This window comes from Protopterus annectens, chromosome 1.part0, assembly GCF_019279795.1.
Source record: "Protopterus annectens isolate FY-2018-M chromosome 1.part0, PAN1.0, whole genome shotgun sequence".
In the NCBI taxonomy this organism is placed as follows: domain Eukaryota; kingdom Metazoa; phylum Chordata; order Ceratodontiformes; family Protopteridae; genus Protopterus; species Protopterus annectens.
This window is the reverse complement of record NC_056725.1, coordinates 354,285,337-354,310,336: the sequence shown is the minus strand read 5'-3', so window position 1 is coordinate 354,310,336 and position 25,000 is coordinate 354,285,337.

Genomic DNA, 25,000 nt, shown 5'->3' with positions numbered 1-25,000 from the left:
GGAATTTCACCTTTCAACACAACAATGACCGCAAGCATATATCCAAATAAAAAAAATCACTTTACCAGCAGAAAATTAAAGTTTTGGAATGGCCCAGCCACAGCCCGGACGTAAATCCAATAGAAAATGTGTGGTGTGACCTGAAGAGGGCTGATCACAAGAGATGATCTCCCAATCTGACAGATTTGGAGCACTTTTGCAAGGAAGAGTGGGCAAATATTGCAGATTCAAGATGTGCCTTGCTGATAGACTCCTACCCAAGAAGACTGAATGCTGTAATTAAATCAAAAGGAGCTTCAACAAAGTGTTAGCTTAAGGGTGTGCACACTTATGCAACCAGCTTATTGTAATTTTTGTATTTTTTATATTTTTCCCCTAACAGATTTGTTTGCTTTTCAAATGAATCATACAGGTTATAGGTCACATTAAAGGTGGGAAAAGTTTTGAAATGTTTTATTGTGATCTCATTTTTACATCACAAAAAACTACCATTTTAACAGGGTGTGTAAACTTTTTTATATCCACTGTACGCACACACACACACACACACATATATATATATATATATATATATATATATATATATATATATAAAGAGAGCTGTATGGTTTTGTGTGTGTGTGTGTGTGTGTGTGTGTGTGTGTGTGTGTGTGTGTGTGTGTGTGTGTGTGTGTTTACTGTAGCAAACATAACAAAAGCCATTTGGAGGCATAATGATAGGATTAAAATTGTTACAAGACCCAAAAGTCTTACATCTTTGAAGGTGACACCAATATGATACTAATTGTTTAACTATGGCAGTAAAGATTATTTGAAGCTGATTCCAATTGTTGGTGTGAATAGGCCATGAAATTCAAGTGCTAATGACTTAGAGAAATTCATATATTCCTTGCATGAAATGCTGCACGTGAAAATGATAATGGCTGGGGACATGAATCTATGAGAAGAAGAGTGCAATGATAATATTGTTTCCACAACATTAGTAAGAAAATTGTGTACAGTGTGTGCACAGGAGCAACAATTATTTCAGACTGTAAATAATCTACTAAAAACAGAACATATTTCAGATTACAGCAAATCTACTAAGGAACAGAAATGGTGGGTTTTGCTTGTGTCCCTAAGGATATGATTGTAAATTCATGTCAAGTTTTACCATGTTTGATGTACAGTGATCATGTATTTATTAAGCTAGATAATTACGCCAACCTGAAATCTAATGTTATGCACAAAAGTCTAATAAATTATATGGAAGAAAAATGGTTAATCTGTGAAATTAATTGGAGTAATATATTTAATGTAAAACAGCAGTGACAGTGTGTCAGTTTTCAGAGGGAAACTGCTTGAATGTATACAGTCAAAAAAATGGTTAATGTCAGGATCTATGTACTCATGGTTAGGAAACTATATTTTGATAAGAACGAGATAATTATGATGAGAGATAAAAAGTATAAGAAATGTGTAAAAGGTCAAATTATGAGTTTGACTTTGAAAACTGAGGTAAAGCTGAACAGAGAAATGAAATTTAGTGTAGACAAGATAATAAATGTAAGTACTTTTACATAAATATAATGAACATTTTATGAAACCATTTTATTGATATATATTAGTTATGGTAGGAGTAAAGCCATACAAGTATATAAACTTTATATGAATTCTAAAAATCCTTTGCTCATACATACCTGGATATAAATGTATTTACAGAATCTCATGTAAAACAGTTTGGTTTCAAAAAGGGAAATATATTTTAAGATAATAAAATACAGGAAAATTAGATTATATTGAAAAAGTACAAAGCAAACTGGACTTTAATAAACATCAGAGAAGAGATAAAATTAGTAGCATTGACCTGAAAACAGCTCAGCCTGAACTTATAGAATTATTTACAGCTGTTACGCAGGTACTGAGAGATTCCTTGAGATTGGTGACTTGCACTTGTCATACCCATCTTTAAGGGGAAGAGAATATAACTAGCCCATAAATCCAGTTTCTTGTTTTAGAAGAATAATGGAGAAAGTCGTTTTGGATAAACTATTGTCAGAATTAGGAGCTGGGACATGAAGCCATACATCAACATGCATATGTTGAAAATAGCTCTGTAACTTCCTGTAGCAAGGTGTTATATAATCGTGTAATAGTAGCAATAAATGACAGTGTTTTATGATGAATTTTATGTAGAGATCTCTTCAGCCTTTGATAGAGTCATGCATAAAAACTGATCAACACATTAGAACAAATGGTTAAGATGAATGGCTCATGACTTACAAACACGATATGGCAAGTATCATAGAACAAATAGCTGAACTTTTGGACTAGAAGCAAATTGTCCTGCAGGGTTTTGTCGTCATTCTGTAATGGTTTATTTTGTACCCTGATGATCTATGATTTTTCAGCTGTGGTATTGTATGCAGACAAAATGGGAAACCTGATCACATCGTATTTGGGTTGGTTATGTCTACAAAACTACAAAAGGCTTTAATTAAGTAGGATAGTGGGGTACAGGAGAATAATATGGTAACAAATACATCTAAAATTAAGTATAGAAATTTGGGAGACTTGTATTAGAGGGAGAATATTCAGTACAGCACCCTATGATTGAAAGTGTGGATTCATTTAAATACTTTGGTGTTTATATAAATCCAACTTTGAGCTTTTCTGAAAATATCAACCAACTGTTTAATGATAGATATACAACTAAGACTCTCTCTCTCCCACTAAATATATATATATATATATATATATATATATATATATATATATATATATATATATATATATATATATATATATATATATATATATATATATTTATGAGTATGTGTATATATATATATATATATATATATATATATATATATATATATATATATATATAAAGTCAGAGAGATCTGAAATGATGTATTCATGGTTTATAAGCTACAATAACCCAAACTACAATACAGAATTATATTAAAGAAACCGTATAAGAAAACTAGTATGCACAAGTTGAAGTAAATATAGTGAACATTTAAAATATCTGAACTTGTACAATGTCTCATATAGATATGTAAGAGGAGACTTTACTCATGTCTAGAAAATATTTCAAGACAGCTACCTGTGGGAATGTCAGGGATTATCAAAGATTAGTAAAGAAGCATCATATAGCCTATGAAGATAGTATATAGGAATGAAAGATGTACTTATTGCTTTCTGAGAGAGTAACTGATGCTGGGAATAGACTATCAAATTATGTTAAAGTTAGCACTAATTCAGATGATTTTAAGAACAGCAAGGACACTTTTTATGAGGATTACTGGTTTGGCATATTATCAGGATACAAGTACATAATTGCTCCTGCCTAAAATATTTGAATGTATGCATATAGCATCCCATCTTTATTAAAATGTCTTTAATCCTCACTTTCCAAATGAATGTTAACACTCAAAAATATAACGTTATCTATATAATCACATACCCCTACATCATTTCCTTCATGTTCATTATACAAGTCATATTCATATGCATATTAACAATGCGCCTGCAGACATCATTGTGGCACTATTACTAGCCAAAAACTGCATTCCCTCTTACAGCAAACAAAAAAATGCGCTGATGTTTCATCAGTGTCCTATGCATTTAATTGTCTATCTTCATGCAAATTATATAACATAGTCACTCATTGGCAACTTAGTTAACGCTAGTGCCAAAGAAAAGCTTGACACTTATATACTTCTTTATATCTGCTTTCTATTTGATATATAGTTAACTGTACAGCCTAGTGTAAATCTATGCATAGTTCTACAAAGAAAAACAACACTCATAATGGTATGATATGGTTGCTTTCTATATGGTGAAGTTTGATCTAAATATAATTTCCACCAATCTATTTTTTTCTAAAATGCATATTAGCCTTTTTAGTTCACCAAGATTTATAGCTCTTCCTTGTGTTTTTTTTTCACTCAACATAACTATATTTTACTTGTAATAGTTGACCAGTATGACTGCTACCTTAATACCGTACCATTTAAATACATAATATAAATACAATGATGTTAAATAACCCACCCAAATTTGTTATGTGTAATCTTCAGCTTTCTTTATTAAGTAATACTCCTGTTGTTATGGAGTTTAACCTTGTATCTCCAGGAATGTCCCCAAAAATTTTAACAATTACTTTTCTTTTTCTTGGGGGAACATAACATTTCCCCCTAAATGTACATTTTCCTCCCAAAATGTCAGCTGATAGATTTTCTTTTTAAAAGACAACCTAAAGCTGACATGTGTCTGACATACAAGGCCATCTTAGACTCAGCCTTGATGGAGTTGCTGCATATCCATAAGTCAAACTCCACTCGTGCAACCCGCACACAAGGCCTTATCCTGTTCTGTGACCTTAATAGAACTTGTTGGCGGGATAGATTTGTGTCCCAGTGTCTCCCCCATCTGTGGAAGAGACTCCCTCTCCTTGTCAAGTGGACCACCTCACTAGCCCTCTTTAAGATGAACCTGGAAAGCTGAATGGGAAAGAGAAAATATACCCCTGGGATCCCACCTGTGTCATTGCTGGGCAGGGAAAACAGGTGTTAACTTTATGGGAACATGGGTGAAATTCTTGGCTAGGCTTATATGGGCCTCCAGGCCAATAGTCTAGTATCGTCCTATGAACCTATAAACAGTATGATAAATCTCCTATATAAAATCTTCTGGTACAATCATCCTCTGCTTGCACATTACCGCATCTCTTCCCAGTTTTACTGGTAAAGTCTTAGTTTCTGTAACAGATGAATAAATTCCACCTGTATTCCTTATTCTCGTAAAGTTTACATTTCTTCATCACCATCTTCAGCCCCCTTTTCCATTTTACATGGGGTTAAGGTATCACATCACTTGTTGCCACTTTTCTCAGTTTACTTTTTCTTTTACCTTTACTTTTATGATTAACTATTTTAATCCAACATATCATAGACTTCTACTAATTATTTCATTTTCCTATTAACCAAAGTTATTAACTCTTAGACATCATTACAAAAGTGTCCATATAACACATCATTATAGATTCATAGGTTCATAGGTAAGAACTAGACTAGCTGCTATTGTGGCCCACTTTAAGGCTAGCCTGTGAAAATCAACCCCTGTACCTTGTATCTGTGAGGTAAACACCTTAACCATAGCCCTGCCCAAATGCCCTAATTATTATGGGTAATAATATTTTAGACTTGGTTATAACACTGGCTTCTCTCATTTTAGCACTTAAATTACTGCCATTGCATTAATAACCATCATGAATAAAATAATGTACATCAGCACCCATAGGTGCTGGAAGCTGTTGAAGACTGGGAGGCTGGGGGTGAGAGGGGCACTTAGTGATCTAAAAAGGGCAATTTTTTACTACCACAACATAGGTTCACTCGGATGACATTTTAAGCTTATCCAGTTCCCTTTTGGTGCTTGAATTAACATTTTCTGATTGGTATTACCTATCCCATGGCTGATAATTGTATATTAGCCCTAGTGAGAATAACTGTGATCCTACCATAGATAATTTGAGGGGACCAATGTAAGGGATGCAGCATTTAGGAACTGCATCTATCCATTAGTGGCATGAGGGGAAATCCTGGAGTACATTTTCTATTACCCATCTTTAGATCCAAGTTGCATTTGAATATGGACGGATGAGCTTTGTTTTATTTTTATGGACAGTCTGTTCTGAAACAGTGGTAGTCTCTGTGATATATATCCATCTCTCCACAACATTCAGTTTAGATACCTGTACTGAGTATTTCTGATGCCATTTGACTTGCTGATGTTCAGTAGGTCCATCTGTATTAGGTTGGAGGATGCCTTGTATGCCAGATATGTCACCTCTAAGCACTCTGTAGGATACTGAGTATAGTAATAAATCTTTGAGGTGGTTCATGCAATACCTATTGTTTAGGACTTGTAAACTTTTAGTAAGGTATCTCTGAAGGTATTCCAACTGTTGCATGGGGCTGGACAGATACATGCCAAAGTGGGCATTGTACAAAATGATTGACCTAATGAGAGCTTTGCAAAGGGTACAACAGCATCTCTAGATCTAGTCACATTCAATTTGTTTATAAGCTGTGCAATATAGAAAGACTTTCTTATGACTCTGGGCACATGTTGGTCAAAAGATAGGTGACTGTACACACAAGTTCCCAAATGCCAAACAATTCGGTCAGTTCTCAGAAGGCATTGTCATGATTTTGACACCAGTTATTATTTGGGACAAACCTTCCTGCATGATGGTTGAGTCATTTGAGGATTCAATAACTGCTCCTAGCTTGCAGTCATCTCAAACTTAGCCAGCCAAAGCCATTTGGCATTTCCTTTTACTTTTGAGATGTATATGCCAAACAGAAAAAGTCTCAGCACCAAACCCTGGGGGACTCCATTGGTGACTCGTCTTTTCTCCTATTTTGATCTCCTGCATCCTGTGAGCAAGTTGGCTATTCAGCTAGTGATATAAGTGTTTGCTCCTACATTATTCATCTTTTCTACTACACCTGAGTAGGAGATTGTGTCACAAGGCTTGGCCAGATCAAGGTAATGTGGTGTGAACTGTTTTACCTTCACCATTGCTTTCATAATAAAAGTAAAGCTTAAAATTTGCCCCTGATTTTGAGACTTTCACACTTTCCTCTAGGCTGTTTTCAAACACATATTTTAGAGCCATGCATACATGTAAGCATTGTTTGATTCACCTTCTTGATTGTATTAAATTATATTCCTTGTATAATACAGCACCAGTTGTTAGAATGTGTTTTAAATTTGTAGTTTTGAACAGTCTTCTAGTAAGCAATGAAACAGAATGTATGAACCAATAATGACAAAACTACCCATTTTAGAAAATTTCAACTATAAAATGCCACTCAAATTTCTGTCATTAAAATCTACCAATATCAGTAAATATGCAAAATATCTGCAGAAGTAAATCATCTAAATAACTCAACAGTAGAGGGATCTCTAACTAATGAAGAGGTTACTGCTAGGAAACAACTTTATATTTTATTGTTTAATCCACAAATAAAGTGGCTGTTGCCCTTGAAGAATAAATTGCCTATGTTACATTAAAAAATGATACGCTAGTAATATTGCAACAGGGAATGGATGGCAAACTGATGACAGGTTCATAGTTACTAGTTAACGCCTCCAAAGGAGGACATTCACAGGACTGCATCATGCAGTCCTTTTAAAGTACAACACAGTACAGTATCAGCGATCCATCTACATACTGTGGGAGTAGAACCCACAGCCTTCTACATCAAAAGTAAGGCTACTACCTGTTGTGCTACTAACAATGCAGACAGACTTGGAATAAGCAGCACTAAACTTCTCTTCCCCTGAAGCTCTCAGTTCCTTGTAAATTTTTTTGTTTACTGGGAATGTCCAACTTGGAACAAAGCCAATTTTCAGCAGAGCCCCAGGAAGAAATGCTCCAGACACATGCATTTGTAACATGGGAGGAAACAGAAGCATCCAGAGAAAACCCATACAAACACAGGGAGGACATACAGACTCTACACAGAAGGCACCCCAGCCAAGAATTGAATCAGATAACCTCTTGCTGTGAGGCAACAGCACTACCACTGCACCATCCACTTGACACAACTAGATCTCTCAATTTCACAGCAGAAGAAATCTGGAAAAAGCCCAAATTTATTGGGTAGGCAGAGGCCCAAAACCAGGGACGCATTTTAGATATTGCTTGTATAATCTTAGAAAGTTGCTAAAATAATGTTTTGAGTTACCATGTGTTTCCTAAAAAGATAAGAAGACTGAAACTTAAAGGGCTATCATTATTTAGTGAATTCCTTTCTCACTTATTTGCCAGACAACCATAAATTTTAAGAGGAATTTATTTATTTTATTTTATTTATTTGAAGTTGGTTAACCAGGATAGTCCATTGGGCCAAAAAGAACTCATTTTCAATGGAGTCCTTGGGAGAAAAAGCTCAAAAACAAAACAAAGATTACATTAATTTACAAAATACATTTTGATTTCAAGACAAGTCAATGTTTTTTTTTTGTTACAAATACATTTTTAGATTACATTTAGTAAAAAAAAAACATTGCATTAGTAAATATACAGTTTCTTGTAAAGAAATAGTCAATTTTGAGAATTATAAGAAGTTATTTACAATTGGCTTAGTATTTGCTAAATGCAAGTATGAAGTTGGTGTATGGAAATATATGGGACGGTTGCCTGTATGAAGTGAGGAATAGGCTACGTGGGGTGGGAGCAGGAGCATTCTCACTTCAGTGTTAGATGAGAATGAAGTGATTTCTTAAATGAAGGGAGGTTAGCAGTGGTACGTATGGAGGGAGGGAGTTCCATAGGCGTGTCAGAGAAAAGGATAGGCGGTTTTGTCCTGGGGGTGGAGGGATTTGTACAGTTCTACTAGGTTTTGGTTGTTAGATCTTAGTAGTCTTTCTGGGTGGTGTATTTTAAAGGAAGAGGAAAGAGAAGGACAGAGGGATGGGTGAAAAATTAGTTTGTGTGCACAAGTAAGCTGGGTATAGGTCAGATAGTTGGGAAGTTCTAGCCAGTTTAGTTTGTGGAGAGATACGCAGTGATGGGTTGATGATTTGTGGCTAGTGGCAAATTTGGCAATTTTATTATAACAGGACAGTTTTGTTTTGAGAGATGATTGTAGGTTTGTAAGGAGAGGGGCACCATAAAAAAGGGAAGGGATGAGAAATGTAGTAGAGAGAGTGAGCTTAGTAGATGTAGTGAGGTATCTATTGTGTCGGTAGAGCATGCCAAGTCTTTGGTGGGGGGTTTATGTTTAGTTGTAAATGGGACTTGAATTTAAGCTGGTCATCGATGAGGACCCCTAATAGTTTGGTTTCATATACCACTTCAAGAGGTGTGTTATTCTGGCTGGTAATGGAGAATAGGTTTCCGTCTATGGTGCTGTTTTTGGAGGGGGTAAATAGCATGAGTTTGTTTTTTGATGCATTGAGTGTTAGATGGTTGTCTTTCATCCACTGCTCTGTGGTAGAGAAAGCATCTTGAGTCAGCTTTAAGAGAGTGTTGATGGATGTGGCAGCACAGATAATCGTAGAATCATCTGCATATTGGATAAGGTTAGTATAAGGGATTGAGTGGAAGAAATCATTTATGAATATATTGAAGAAGAGGGGACCCAATATGGAGCCCTGGGGGACACCAGTGGGAGTGTTGAAGAAGGGGGAGATGGCATTTTTTCAACTTGACAGCTTGCTGCCTGTTAGAGAGGTAGCTGGTGAACCAGTTGAGAGAGGAAAGGGATAGGTTTAGGTTAGATAGTTTAGTAAGGAGAAGGTTGTGAGAGATAGTATCAAAGGTCTTAGAGAGGTCAAGTAAGAGAGGAGATACAGTCAAGCCAGAGTCCCTAGCTTTGTTCACAGTCTCCAAGAAGGATAGGAGGGCTGTCATAGTGCTGTGATTGGGTCTAAAACCATGTTGGGTGGGAGTTAATAAGTTGTTGTCTAAGAGATGGGGAGGAATTGTAGATGGCTATATTTTTCAAGGAGTTTTGAGATGGGGGAGAGGATGGCGATGGGATGGAAGTTAGTAATATTATTATTATTGCCGCCTTTGTGGAGGGGAATGATGAATGCCTTTTTCCAGAGTTGGGGTACGATGCCTTCTTGGATAGAGTGGTTGATTAGGGTGCTGATGGGGAAGGCAATGGCTTCAGCAGCTGTGCTAAGGAAGGATGAGGGGTTATTATCAGGGGCATTGGTGCATGGTTTTAGCTTTTGCAAGAGTTTTTTATGGTAGCAGTAGGAATGGGTTTTATGGAAAATGGTGGCAGCTGAATAGAGAGTGGAGATGAACAGGGTGCCAAGAGAAGAGATGCAGGATTAGGAGGAGAAGTCTTGTTAGACAAGGATGAGGTTAGTTTGGAAATAGAGTTGAATTGGGTGGCCAAATCAATATCTTGTGCATTAGGGTTGTGCCGGCTTTTAGGAGTGTAGTGATACCTTTCCAGAATTTTTGTGGATTGGTTTTATGGTTGTTTTGAAGTAAGGAGAAGTAATTCTGTCGGTCTGTGGTGATAAGCTTTTTAACTTTGTTGCGCAGTGCTTTGAACTCATTAAGGGTGGTGGGAGTTTTGTTTCTTTGGTGATGTGCCCAGGCTTTGTCTCTAAGATGCATGGTGGTTAGTGTGTTTTTGGTTAGCCAGGGGGCAGTTTTGTTTCTTATTCTTTTGGTTTTTGTGGGGGCATAACTATCTAGTATTTTTAGGAAAGTTTCATTAAAGTGCGCAACAGCATTTTCCAAGGGTAGAGTTTTTAGAGGGTTCCAATTAAGTGATTTTAGGGAATTAGAGAAGGCTTTAGGGTTGAAGTTCTTTAGGTAGTGAGTGGTGATGTGATTGTGAGTAACTTGTAAGGGAGAAGGAAAACCCTTGTAAAGATGGGAAGGTGGTTGCTGAAAGAATCAGGAAGAGTACCACTTTCAGGGTAGTAGTGGGGGTGAGAGACTAAGATCCAGTCTAGTGTGCTACCACTGGAGAAGTCTTTAGAGGGTCTGGTAATGGAGTTGATAAGCTGAGAGTAATTATATAGGTTGATATTTAGGGGGAGTGTTGGGGACTGAATGGAGGACCAGTTAATGTTAGTGTTGCCCAGGATAATAGTTTCATTACTGATATTAGAAGAATGCTAGGAGAGGATATCTTCAAGTACTGAGATATTGTCTCCAGGTGGAATGTAAAAGGAGGCTATGCATATGTGCTTGTGTTTATTTAATTGAACTAGAGCTAGTATTAATTCTGCATTGGTGAAGTGGGGAATTGGTTTATTATAGGGAGTAATGAATAGGGAGGATGAATAGAGTAGAGCTACTCCACCACCCTTTTTGTGGGCCCTGCCATTTCTGATGAAGGAGTAGTTAGGTGGTACTATTTCTGCTTCATTTATATTAGGTTTTAACCAAGTTTTTGAGATAGCTAAGATGTCAGGTTTGTTGTGAAGTAGCCAGGCATACAGGTTTGGGATTTTATTAGCTATGCTTTGGGCATTTAGAGAAGCTAGAAGGATTGATTTGGATGTAGAGGGAGTAGTGTTTGGGCTGGGTTTAGGGTGCATATCTCCAGATAGTAGTATGGTTGTTAGATGTTGGAGTATGCTAAAGAGGTATGTGGATTGCTTTGCTTCTAGGATGTGTCTTGCTAGATTAGTAAGGGTTTTGGAGGTTAGAGGAGGGGCTAGAGATATTATATATATTGGGTAGCTTGTATCAAAAAAGTAGATGGTTCTTAATAGGATACAGGCCAGGGGATATTGACGTAAATGAGTGTAAGTGTGTTATGGGAAGTGAGTTGGTTGTATGATGGAATGGTGTGTGGGATATGGTGTTGAGCTGGGTAAGGTACTGGATGTAAGTAAGGATCAGAAGCAGTAATAGTAGTATTGAGAAGGATTTATGTTTAGTAGGCATGTTGAGGATTTGATAAAGTGGATACATAGTGTTGGAAAGGTATAGGAGTAGGTATAGCCTTATTAAAATGGAAGGGAAGGGTGTGGTGATAGAAGGTATGTAGGGGAGGGAGTAGGAAGTGGATGGTGGTGAAAGGGGTGGAGTGTAATAGGTAGAGAGGAAGTAGGAGGGGTTAGGTGAGTATAAGTTAAGGGTTACTGAGGTGGGTGGGAATTGGGGGTAGGGTAGGGGAGTGGAGTGAGCCTGCAGTGCAAATGGAGCAGGAACAGGAAAGTGAAGGAAAGCAAAGCCTGTAAAAACAATCAGTGAGATGCTGACTGCTAAGGTAAGTGTAGAAGGAGGGGGAGGTTAAGATGGTAGAGGACAAAAGGAAGTATGAGCGGTAAGGAAAGCTTTGTCAGTTATGGTGAAATTAGAGGGGTGGAGTAGGACCTAAGTAGAGCTAGGAAAGGAGAGTCTAAAAAAGAAAAATAGTGTCCTAAGAAAAAACTCTAGTTGAAGCAAGTTGGTTATATATACCAGGTAAAAATTTCAGGGGAACGGGGCCATCAAGTGGGCAAAAAAACTATACTGCTACAGTAGCACCTGGAGTGAGAAAGGGGGCCGAGGAGTACAGGAGGGAGACTGTAAGTGCAGTTAATTACAGACACTATGAAAGAGGAAGGGATGGAGGTAGAGAAGTAGAAATGAGTGTGGCTGCTGACTTTCCTGGCAAGGAAAGGTACTTTGCACTTAATTGTTTAAAGAAATGGCTTAGCATACAGCAAATGACATACTTTCATGTATCTTTAAGGGGATGAGTTCAGGGAGAAGATGGTCTCAATTCCTCAACATAGGAAGAGACAACAGGCTGTATTTTAAATTAAGGATTCAAGGTCATCAGGTATGGCAGGTTCTCCAATCCTACTTCAGGAAGTGCAGGTTAATTTCATGTATCCTTAAGGGGATGAGTTCAGGGAGAAGATGGTTTCAATTCCTCAACATGGGAAGAGACAGCAGGCTGTATTGTAAATTAAGTATTCAAGGTCGTCAGGTGGCAGGTTCTCCAATCCTACTTCAGGATGTGCAGGTTAATTTCATGTATCCTTAAGGGGATGAGTTAAGGGAGAAGATGGTCTTAATTCCTCAACATAGGAAGAGACAGCAGGCTGTATTTTAAATTAAGGATTCAAGGTCATCAGGTATGGCAGGTTCTCCAATCTTACTCAGGACATGCAGATTAATTTCATGTAGCCTTAAGGGGATGAGTTCAGGGAGAAGATGGTCTCAATTCCTCAACATAGGAAGAGACAGCAGGCTGTATTTTAAATTAAGGATTCGAGGTCGTCAGGTATGGCAGGTTCTCCAATCCTACTTCAGGATGTGCAGATTAATTTCATGTATCCTTAAGGGGATGAGTTCAGGAAGAAGATGGTCTCAATTCCTCAACTTATTAAGAGACAGCAGGCTGTATTTTAAATTAAGGATTCAAGGTCATCAGGTATGGCAGGTTCTCCAATCCTACTTCAGGACATGCAGGTTAAAATGGATAAGAACGCTGAAGCCCAGGACGGACAGCAGCCAAGAGCAAGAGAAGGAATCAAAATGGACCAAAAAAGTCTAGACAGTTGTGATGGAGTTGAGATACACAGACACACACACACACACACACACACACACACACACACACACACACACACACACACACACACACAGCTGTAAAAGTGTGTGGAGGGGTGTTCCCTCCCTCTCACTCTATAGTTCTGGCACCTATGTCAGCACTCTTGCTTCACACTGTTCAAATTAAAAGAAATTTACCATTTTGAAATTAAATCCATATTCTCCCAATAACCACTGCAAAAGTGTATGTCTAATACTGTCATGATTTTTCAATATCCAGTACTAGCAATGTACCATCTTTTTTCTTGGGCACAATATTTCTACTAAATCCTTTATTACTGTTAACATCTCCTTTGAATCTTTTCCATGTACACTGTAACCTCCAGGTACTCTAAGTCTATTAAGAGCTTTATCCTTTACTTTCTGAATAATTTTCATTATTATTTTATAGTGTATGTTACACACACAAAAATAATAATAAATAAAATAAAATGCACACAGAGTGTGCTTGGCAAAATGGATAAGGTCTTTACCTCACAGATAGAAGGTATAGGGTTTGATACATTCTGGTAATTGCCTGGGCTTGTAATAGTCTACAGACTGATAGCTTAGTATTTACCTATGAACCTATAATGTAACTGATCTCCAATTTTTCATTTCTTCTTTTTCACCATAAGAATTTATCATGCCTTTTTCTTTTTCCTGTAGCTGGGCCATGTTCAAATTATACCTCTTTTTTTCCAAAATTGCTTATTATATCGCTTTTTCATATATAGAACCACTACCGACATCATCTGAGTGTTGTTATATAGTACTACGCTTTCACTAGTAATTAAGACATTCGTGGCATCCTTCTTTTCATTCTGTTTCACCAATTTTTCCAGACAAGGATTTTCTTTTTTTAACGTATTTGAAAAATATATAAGCATCTATATAACATAGCTTTCATTATTTCTTCTTTACTCGTCTCATTTATCTGTCATTTTGTCTTTAACATCACCAGAATTACTTTTGAGACTATCCCCGGGATTCATGAACCTTGCGCCAGGCGCCAGCATAGCGTCGGCGTTATAACGCCAAATATGGCTGCTGAGCGATTCAGGTATGAATGAATTCCACGTGCACTACCGGCGTGCGCCGGACCGTCTCCGCCCCCGGCGTAGGTATGCAAAACACACTGTGTGCGGTATTGCACCATGCAAATGAGGGCAAATAGCGATCCACGAAGTGGCACAGGCGTAGCGTAAGGGCACGGCAATGTAAACCAAAAAAACGGTTTACATTTACCCAAACATGACCGAGAAGTAGCGGAAGGCTGTCAAAGTCAGGTATCATACAGGTGCAATATGCCAATGTGGAAAGGCACCGAGAATGTCCAAAGAAAATATGCACAAAATGTAAAAAATGACATAAATGGCACGTACGTAGAAAGAACAGCAGACCCCGGGATATGTGCACAGAAGTTGCAAAGCAATGAAATAATATGACAATGTCCTAAAAGAGCAGTATAACACACATCAGCTGCACAGCCACCACACACCATAGTATGTATGTAAAGCTTCAACCCCAGCGCAATGGTTGTCAAGGAGTGGTGGCGGTGTTCGCCGTAACCATGTATTAGTAGTCAATTCCATGCAAATGAGGCAGATAATAGTGAATCGCAAAAGCGCCGGTGTAAGGATGGAGCAAACGGCGGGTACTACACCGAGGAGAGGCCTACACGAAACACATGACAAACACAGAGGGTAGTGCCACTGTAGGAGGAAGGATATTGGAGGTCAGCAAATCTGGGCTGTACAATGCACATCACAGCATCAGGACTGGCGTGTGAGGAAATAGATGCGCTGAGAGTACATAATGCGCGCACAGATGCATGTGCACGAGGATGACTACGTTCCCTAAACCAGTCATGTGACGGCCTCCCGTCAACAACCACGGATATAGGAAGGTAATGCGGAGAATACGAGGAAATGCGGAAGCAGTGTAAATGGAGCCGTAATGAGCAATCAACACCAATCAATCCAGGAAGGGCAAACGCCGGCAGCTGATAACTCTGCATGCAGACTCCTGCATAACGGGAAAGGGGAGGCATATGAATGCAAAGATAGTAGGGGATGTAGTAGAAATGCAAAGAGCAAAGAACTGAAATAGCACAGCCAAGTACAGAGGTAGCATAACTGCGGCTGCAGATAAAATGCAACATATGCCATGTGCCTGCAGGATGCAGTAATGTAAGATGCAAGGCCAAGGCAATGCAGGCAACTGTAATGTAACACTACAGGCAGTACCGTTGCAGTTGCAACCGTAAAACCACGGAAATAATCCATGGATACGGCTGCACAGACACACCCAATGACATCACCGGGTATACAGCACAACAGTATTAAGTGTGAATGCACACAACACACAGCGCGATTTCCCAAACGCCGCACCGTAGGGTGTAAACAGACGGGGAACTTTTAATATGTATATGCTGGGTGCCGCCGCCATGATGCATAGGTATGTGGCAGAGACAGACGGAGTTGCGGAGGGTGGTGCCGACAACTACCGTAGGCCTCACAGGAGAAGGAGAGTGTTCAGACCAAGGGTGACCTACCAGGGGCTGCGAGACCTGGAGATAGTAGAGCGCTACAGAGTGGACAGGGACACGTTACAGCAAATAGTGGAGCTGTGCCGGCCGCGCGTGAGAACAAGAGACAATAGAGGGAGCCCATCCCAGTGGACACAAAGGTATGTGTGAGCTTGCGAATACTGGCTACAGGTACCTTTCAAAGGCCAACCGGGGACATAATGGGCATCTCACAGGCATCAGCATCCAGGGTACTACACCAGTTCCTGGATGCCATGTTACCACATGCCCATGAGCACATAAATTTCCCCACATCTCAGGAGGAGTTGGCTAGCAATATCGCGCTTCCACCGTGTGGCACAATACCGGAGGTCCTGGGTGCGATAGACTGTGCGCACATAGAAATTAAGTCACCACCGGGAGCAGGGTAGACGCTACATAAACCGCAAGGGATACCCCTCCATCAATTGCCAGGTCGTGTGCAATGCGCAGGGCATTATCATGGATGTGTGTGCTGGCAGCCCTGGAAGCTACCACGACTCCCATATCTGGCATGCCTCACAGCTGTATCAGGTATTCGCCAGGGGGGACATCAAACAAGGTCACCTTGTGGGGGATGCTGGCTACGCACTGGAGCCGTGGTTGATGACACCCATCAGAAATGCACACACACACATGCAAGAACGCCATAATGAGGCACATGCACAAACAAGAATAATCATAGAGCGTGTGTTCGGGATGTTGAAATCACGGTTCCGGTGCTTGGATACATCCGGAGGAGCCTTGCAGTACTCTCCAGGCACAACTGCCCACATATTCATAGTATGTTGTATGCTACACAATATGATTCTGCGGAAACAGCTGCTGCAGGGACATGATGCCACCAAGCCCGCCACAACTGCCAGGGCAAGCACAGGCACAGGGCGTTCAGCGCCATGGACACACTGAGCCAGCCCCAGTAGGTAGACAGAGGTGTACCAAATATGCCTACGCCCTGGCAAAGAGGGAACGCATAGCACATACTTTGACAGTGTAGGCCCCATGGACTGACACCTCCTGACCTGCACACACAGTAAAATGGATGCCACACAAACATGTCCGCCCGTAATGTGTACCGTATGTGCGGACGTATGTGTGACTCCAACAAAGGCACCGCCCAAACACTGCACACCCAATAGCCAGCAGAGCATGGAACGCCAACACCTCACCGCACGCCAGTTCTACAGCACACGGCGTAGCCGTATGCTGCCACTATCGCCACAAGTTGACCACATATGTACTCATGTGCATACACAGATACGGAAATAGATATCAGTACACATGTAGAAATATATGTACGCATACACAGATATAAAGTACAACAGGGTAATATGGAACCCAGGGATGCAAGTTCACAGATAAGTAAGACGCAAAATCACCACATAGTAAACATAGTGACCGACAACCCGATCATCCTGGAGGGTGGGCAGAGCAGGTAACGCCAGCCATGGAAATGTCAACCTGCATCAATACATATCCGCGTGTCGGGATGGTCACCAGTCCACGGTACATTAATGGGATATGTGCGTGTCATATCCATAGGATATGAGTGCGGAGATACACGCTGCCGCCGGCGATGTGGCCAATGTAGGTATTGTGTTCAACCGTCGGTGCGAATGCGGCAAGCATACCAGTGAAGTGTATGACATTATGAGGAACGTACCTCATTTGGGGTGTAAAACAGTTCATGTTCCTCGCAGTTCCTCAAAGTTCCACATTGAAAATGTCTGTCAAACATCCATTGTTAGGAATGTATATAAATGACATCCTGGTAAATAGAATTTAATCATAGTAAGTCATTAAAGGTTCTTCACTGTAAGTAAATCAGCATATTATAATCAACCTATGACCTACTTAGCTGAAGTTGTCACTATGCCATTACTATGTGTTCCACATTATGCCCATTTGTTTCACATTACTAATGTGTGTGTTCCTCACTTTGGAAATAGAAGGTTGAGAGCCATGGCGGCAATATGTGTATGTGTGAGGTGAGGTTGTCGTGTGTTCCGCTGTGTTTGTGTAATGTGTGTGCCACTGTAAAATGTGTATGTAGATGACATGTCACAGGCGGAGTGTAATAACATCGTAGGCATACAGTACAGGAACCATGGCGTATGTACAGCAGTACCCACAAAGTAGTACTGACATCTCCTCAGTGGCTATGCTGCGTGGCGTAAAATGATGCAAAGCGGAAATGTCCCAGAATGTACCACAGGGCCATAGCCAACAGGAGATGCAAAGGACGCATGTACAAACCATGACCGTATGTATGGCGGCCATAAGGTACACTCAACACGGTCCGTCGGCAACGTTACACAGCATCAGGCATGTACGCGAAAATACGAATGTGCTATCCCGGCACCGATCGTGAACACTTACGGTCCCGTAAATACCGCTGTGTGTAACATGACCGTGAAGTAAGCAAGCGGCACACGAATAGGAGGCTACCGGTAGCATACAGGCTGTCCCAAGTATAGGACCACATTCACCGTAACTATCAGCGACAAAATGCCAATGGATAGTAGGCACGGACGAACATCCGCAGATATATAACCCATGTGAAGGAGGAATACGTGCAGGAAGCACACATGCAGGCGATACCGACAGCACACGACATCAACAAAACAAACATTCCCGGAACAACAGACAGGTAACCTGCAGCTCCCCAAGCAGGGATGGAGCACACACACAAGCATATCCCGTATGTATAAATGCAAGACTCACACCCCGTACCCGTCACCCACATCCGCAGATATACCCCATCGCACATATCAAAGCGATAACAGCTAAAACCGTAGCAAAAACATACAGGCAGTCAATGACAGCGGCATACCCACAACAAGCTCGTGGGAAACACTAGCAGCAGCTGATGCATCCTTGCATCCGTTGTGTACAGGAATATAACAGCTATGTTACACATCTGAATGCACAACGCCATCGACAGACGCCGCCAGGACACGGACACCCACATGTCGAACAGAATACCATACCCAACACACACAATCCACGGCTAACACCACAGCGAAATGTACTCGACACCACACATAGCGGATGCAGTCACACAAACATGATACAATACATACCATCCTCACGAAGGTATTGCAAATAACCAACAACCACACGAGGAAAGAACCATGGCCTAGTGCCGGCAAAGTAACGAAGGAGGGATCACCGGTGATATGCGCATAAGTACACACCGAGGAACATCTATTGGCCTGATTAACCCACATGCCTCAGGTGACGACGAATATAAGGAAGACTCCCTGGATATTCAAACCGTATGTTCATACCGAACAAAGACGGAATACAAAAGGAGTACCAAGCAAATACAGACGAATGCAGAACCAAAGGCCGGAAAGGTATGTCGAACCCACGACATGTACTGTTGTGTAACGACGATACGCATGACGAATCTGTACAGTATGTGAGCGGTGTGTGTGCGGTGGACGATGGGCCTGGCAAATGCAGATGTAAGGATGTGCACAGCACATCACAGATGCCTACCATAGAACGAGCCTACTGCGTGTGAACATGTGCACGGTAGGTCTCTCGCCACTGCAGAGTCAAGCCGCGGGTGGGTGCGAACCACAGCAATAGTCAGGCAATGCCACAGTGGACGTGCATGCCTCTGTGTGTATGTCTGTGAATGCCTCGGCATAGCAATATAGCTGTGTCACCATTATGAACAACAATATGAATGGGTTGGCATATTGGCCGAAGTGCGTCATATGTATGGTCAGATCGGCGATACCATCAGTGGGCCTGCTATGTGAACATCCACCATCCCCACATGGATACCTCTGCTGGAGCCCAACACCACATTCACGGGAGGATGGCGGTGTGTTGCCAGTGCGGCAGCAGGCATGTGGGTAGCAGCGGCCACTGGATGTACACATATGGTACCCACATCAGTGCTGAGCGGCCATCCGTAACTGCGGGATGGCGATTGTGTGTCACATACAGCACTGTCAGCCGATCAATATCCCAGCACATAGCACCTGCCAGGGCTACGGTGTAGCCATGGATTGTGGCCCGATACCTGCACCAGACACACCCTCAAGCAGCGTGCGGCGCCTGCGCTTGAGGACGGTGTCCACACCGCGGTGATAAACATGTTGAATGTCCCGCCTTCTTTGGCTTCCTGACACTGTCACGTGGACGGCAGCCACCCTGCCAATACCGTCAACCCCAGGTGGATTTTTAGCGCCATGTGTGTACCTGCCATATCATGCGGACTGACCGGCAAGGCTGCATGAGCTGTCTGGTCCACCATGGTGCAATGGACAAAAGGCACTCTCACTATCAACCATGTACACAGCGGTATTGATACACCCTGTCATATTACAGGTGCTGTGTGATGCTCTGCTGTGTGTGTGTGTACATGCTATGCTTGGCCTTTCCTGCCAATGTGTCATAGTTACACATTGCTCCATGTCTATCACATGTGCAACACAGGTGAGCTGTGGCAAGTTGACCGACACCCGTACAGTGCTGTGGCGGGTACATGGCACAACATGCATGCAGGTGTCCATGTGTATGTGTACAGTGCGCTGCTGGCGTTCACAATGGACACAGGCGTGATGTGTACTGACATATACCTGGCGTCGGGTGAACAATGTAGCTGGGCGTCACATGGGGACCTATGCCAACTGATTTGGACATAGGTGCGGCCCGGTACATGTCCGACTTGAGCTGCATCTACATAGATGCGTGTACAGTGTGATGGGGTGGCACACACAGATATGATGTGACACCCGGTGCTCAATGGTGTGAAGAAGCAAAAACATCGGCTGTGCACGCCCGATGCCATTCACAGATCACTGTGCAGATGTCGTGCATGTCATAGCAATGTATTTCCAACAGTATACCAGCGCAGCAGTGTAGTGTGACCTGCCACCATCATTATGTCTTCCAGATAATGCCACGTTCCCGGCTTTCCACGCTTTCATCCGACAGGAGGAGGGTGACATTCATACCTCCATAAAGCAATGCACCGTGCTCGTCAGCCATGTGCCACAGCAGGCTTTGGAGCGGCAGGAGATGTGGGAGAGATGTGCTGAGGAGGGTGAACAGCCTGGGCGGATACAACGCAGCTATCAGCAAATTCACAGGCACTGCACAGACCTGATCCGGCGTACGAACGGCGTGCGCTGCAATCGCCAGGCAACAGCGTGGGACAGGTGGTGGGCCACCAGCAGCCCCCCACTCCATACGGAGGAGCTCCTGGCGGTCTGGGGACACCCACTGGAACAACATGGGGAAACACTTGCGTCCATCGTGGAGGTGGGTGTCTCCAGACTATGAGCCTGGAGCCGACTGGTGAAGTCAGTGTTGCATGTTTTGTATGATAGCGGCGTGTGTGGGTGTCATAGTACAACACATGATATAGCAATACATGCCAGGTATATGGCCACACAAGATGCAAACCATAGTATGCTATGTTGTGTTAGCAGACATGTGCATAGCACATGCTAACACACATGCATGATGTACATGCACAGTGCTGACCGTGGAGATAGTAATGGCTAATGGGTATACCTTTGTGTAATGTCTTTACAGGTACGCCTGGCGGTGGGACAAGGGTCTGTTGCAGGTAAGTCTGTTGCTAGTCAAAGGCATGTTCTGCTGTATTGATATTCCCCATGTGTCTAGGCATGACATGCTCACCTGTGTGTGCCCCAGTCACGGTATACAGCTCGCACCACCCGACACACACACCACCCATGTACAGTAGATACAACCGTTAGAGTGGTATGACACCACACAACCTATTGGTGTGTTACGTGCATTCAGCTATGCATACAATGGTGTAGTATGCATTGGTATGCCAGTGCAGTATGCACACAGTACCACATAGTGAGCTGTGATCTGGCCAGAGCACAGGTGTTACCAATGTGACCCATGCCCCCGCATCGGTGCACATGGGACATGGCACATGCCATGTCCCATGCACGGGATGTCTGGCTGCAGCATTGTCCCCCAAAATGACCTATGCACAACATAGCAGACATCCACACTGTCAGCATATCCGTGAGAATGTGACACCTCACACTAGTATGGTTGTATGTCACTTGGGCCACCTCAGGGCCGTGTCCACCATGTCTACCACACACAATTGTCAATGTCTCTGACAGACAAGGCCATGGTGATACCTACAGGCATGTTGCCACACAGTACATCCACAGGGAGTATTGACTGTTTCACCCTGTACACACAAAGTGGCCTCATCACTGTGGTGGACCGCCTGGACATCCGAGTAGTAAACAGTGATAGGAAAGCCTCACCACAGGTACTACAGGTGCCTGCAATGTGCACCAAATACGTGCTGCTGAAGCTGAACTGACTTACAGACATGGCAATGTAATGCGTCCAGGTCACGCCCCACAGAAAATAGCTGTGTCCTGCTACTGTGCAGTGGCACAGAGCCCGACTCCACACTGTACAGCTATGTACACAGCTCACAGCAAACGACCTGCACAGACATCTGTTACCCATACATTGTATCTGTAGACTGTACACATAACACTGCACCGTGACAGCCAGTGATGTGGTGCATGCGGGGGGGCACCCGTCACATGTCCACATGATACCGCCCTGTTTGTGGTGTACATTACAAATGGGCAGCCATGTGTACCCCAACTCCCACACGGTGTATCACGCTGATGCATGCAAAATACCATGAATGTGTGTACTGCATGCCTACTAAATGACACCTGCCTGTTGTACTGTCCCCACCAGGGCAGTGTACATACTGCCACTATGAATGTCTGGTCTGCATTCACTGGTCTGTGGGGTGAATGCTGCATGCCACCTGCATTATCACATGTGTGTGTGTGTGTGTGTGTGTGTGTGTGTGTGTGCGTGTGTGTGTCTGTATTGTAACCGATGGTATGTCTTTTTATTGACAGGTGCTGTAGGTGAGTTCCCCCCCGCGGTCAATCTGATGCTAGTGTCCCCACGGCTACTCGTGGTGATGACCATGTGCATGAGGCACAGGCAGGGTCCCAGGCAGACACTGTGCCACCGGAGAACATCACACATACGCCCTTTCACCCCCCCCGGTTCAGATGCCCAAAAATACCCCAACACCGGCCCCTAGATGACGGTCAGCCTCTTTGGGCCCCGAGCAGGAATTTTGGTGGCTGCAGAAGGTGTGGGTACACACGATGTTGCCGGGGGGTGCAGTGCCACGCAGGCATGTGGCAGGTGCTGCTCGTGGGGAGCACCGCTAGACATACACCTGCCGCAGGTGCAGCAGCTGGTATAACCAGACGCATGTTCCAGACTGTAATGGCGGCGCAGGCACGTAACGGCAGAACCAGGAAGGCAGAGGCTGCAGAGGTCCGCAATGTTTTAATGACAACATCCAGGCATTGGCGAATGCACAACAGCATCTTGCCGATGTTCTGGATAGGAGATTGGGTGACATGGCTGGTATCCTCGACGAGGCATGGCCATCCTTGGCTGCAGTCCGTGCAGGAACCCAGGTAGGGGTGAGGCATAGGGCACGTGGGCGTGCCAGCAACACCACCTGCTGCAGGTCAGCGTGGGGCCCCCTCCCCTGCCCACCCAGTGCTGGTAGCAGCAGCAGTGCAGGGTACTACACCATCCACACCAGGACAGAGCAGGCCACGGCGTGGCCCTGGGGGCCCCCGGGGGACGCTTTTCCCGCGGACATGTGACATTGGAGAGTGGACAGTCCGACCCCCACCCGGGCGGCCCGACCCCAGGGAGGCGCGGGGCACGGGCCCGGGGGGACACAGTGAGCCGTAACACCTGCACTGTACAGTCAGGGGCTGCCAAGCATACCCGGGAGGCATCACAGATGACTGAACTGTGTAAAAACACCCACACACAGCAGACACAACAGGGCTCCACCACACCCACATGCAATCTACATAGTCATGCCCACCCAAAACAGGCCCTTAAAACACACATGATGTCATCCATTGGTACAGCCCATGCCTGTGGCACATATCACCCTGTGCATATGATGAAGTCTCTGCCGCATAACTGTGAGCTACACCATCACTGCACGGTTAAGCTAACATATTCTGATGCACAGGGTGGACACGATAGTGAGAGGTGTATGTGATACCTGTGTCCGCATAGCAATGTGTATGTTGTGGTGTGTGTGTATGGCTGGTGACAGGTGTGTATGTGATGTGGGTTGTGCACGGACATCATGCAGCAGACATACCATGCAGGACAGGTGCAGCATTCATTGATATGTGTACACAGTATGTGTGGTGGTTACATGTGTAGCACCATGTCGGTGCAGTTAACCCGTATGATACTGATGGTGTACTTGCACGTGCCTACTGGGAGCACTGTAATTAGTTTCCCCGCGGGAGTGGGGGTACCCACAGGCATGTCTGGCAACATCAGCATAGCACAGTTACCCGCATCCCGCATGGACCCCCACATAGGTACATAGGGCACATGAACGACAGGATATGTGCCCTCACGACATTTTGGACCTAGCATGACTGTGTGTGGCGTCTAACACCCCTCAGGATGGGGATGCCATATCCATCAGTCCCCAGTCCCTGGTCTAGCAGTGACACACAGATGTCACACATCCACACGTCATTAGCAGTCCTGGACGAAGGCAGTCAGGGCCTTTCCTTCACATGGCCTGGCACTCCTCCCCGTGTTGTAGGGGGTGTCTGGCCGTTAACCCTGTTCCCCCAGCACGTCTCACTCATCTTTGTGTTGAGGTGTTTGACAGTCGCTTCTGTGCCCGTGTTTGCATGGAGCCTGGGAGGTGGAATGTGCCCATGTCACCCAGGTCAGACATGGCCGTGTATGCCAGGCACAGATCACCACGGAGCAGATGTGCTGTGAAGATTTACAGCCGGTGTCCCCTTGGCCGTGCAGCTTGTGACACATGTCCTAGCACCGTCATCCCCGTCTTGTGGAACGTTTGCGGTCCTTCCGAGTGCTGCAGGCGTCAGGTTAGCTACAGGCCACATGTGCCATTGTACGCAGTCATTGCTCTGGTGTGTGATGTGTACAGGGGTACAATGAACACCTCTGATGTGGTTGCGATTCCATCCAGACCAGGAGGCCACAATGGAATGTCTTCACACCCACATTGCCATTGTGTGTGTTGACAGAGGTTGCCGACAGGTGTGGTAGCCATTTCCCTGAACATGTCCACCATCTTTAATGGCGACACCTACATGTGACATTGGGACGAACATGTCCTTCACACTGGGTAGTGCTGCACCTTCTCTGGCATTTAGTAGCAGGCCATGGCTCTGGCACCAGTCATCCATGTCTATGGCCCTAGGTGGATGTCCGGGAACGGGGTGTTGGGGTGTTGGCGGGGGTAGTCATCTGCATACCATGTCTGCTAC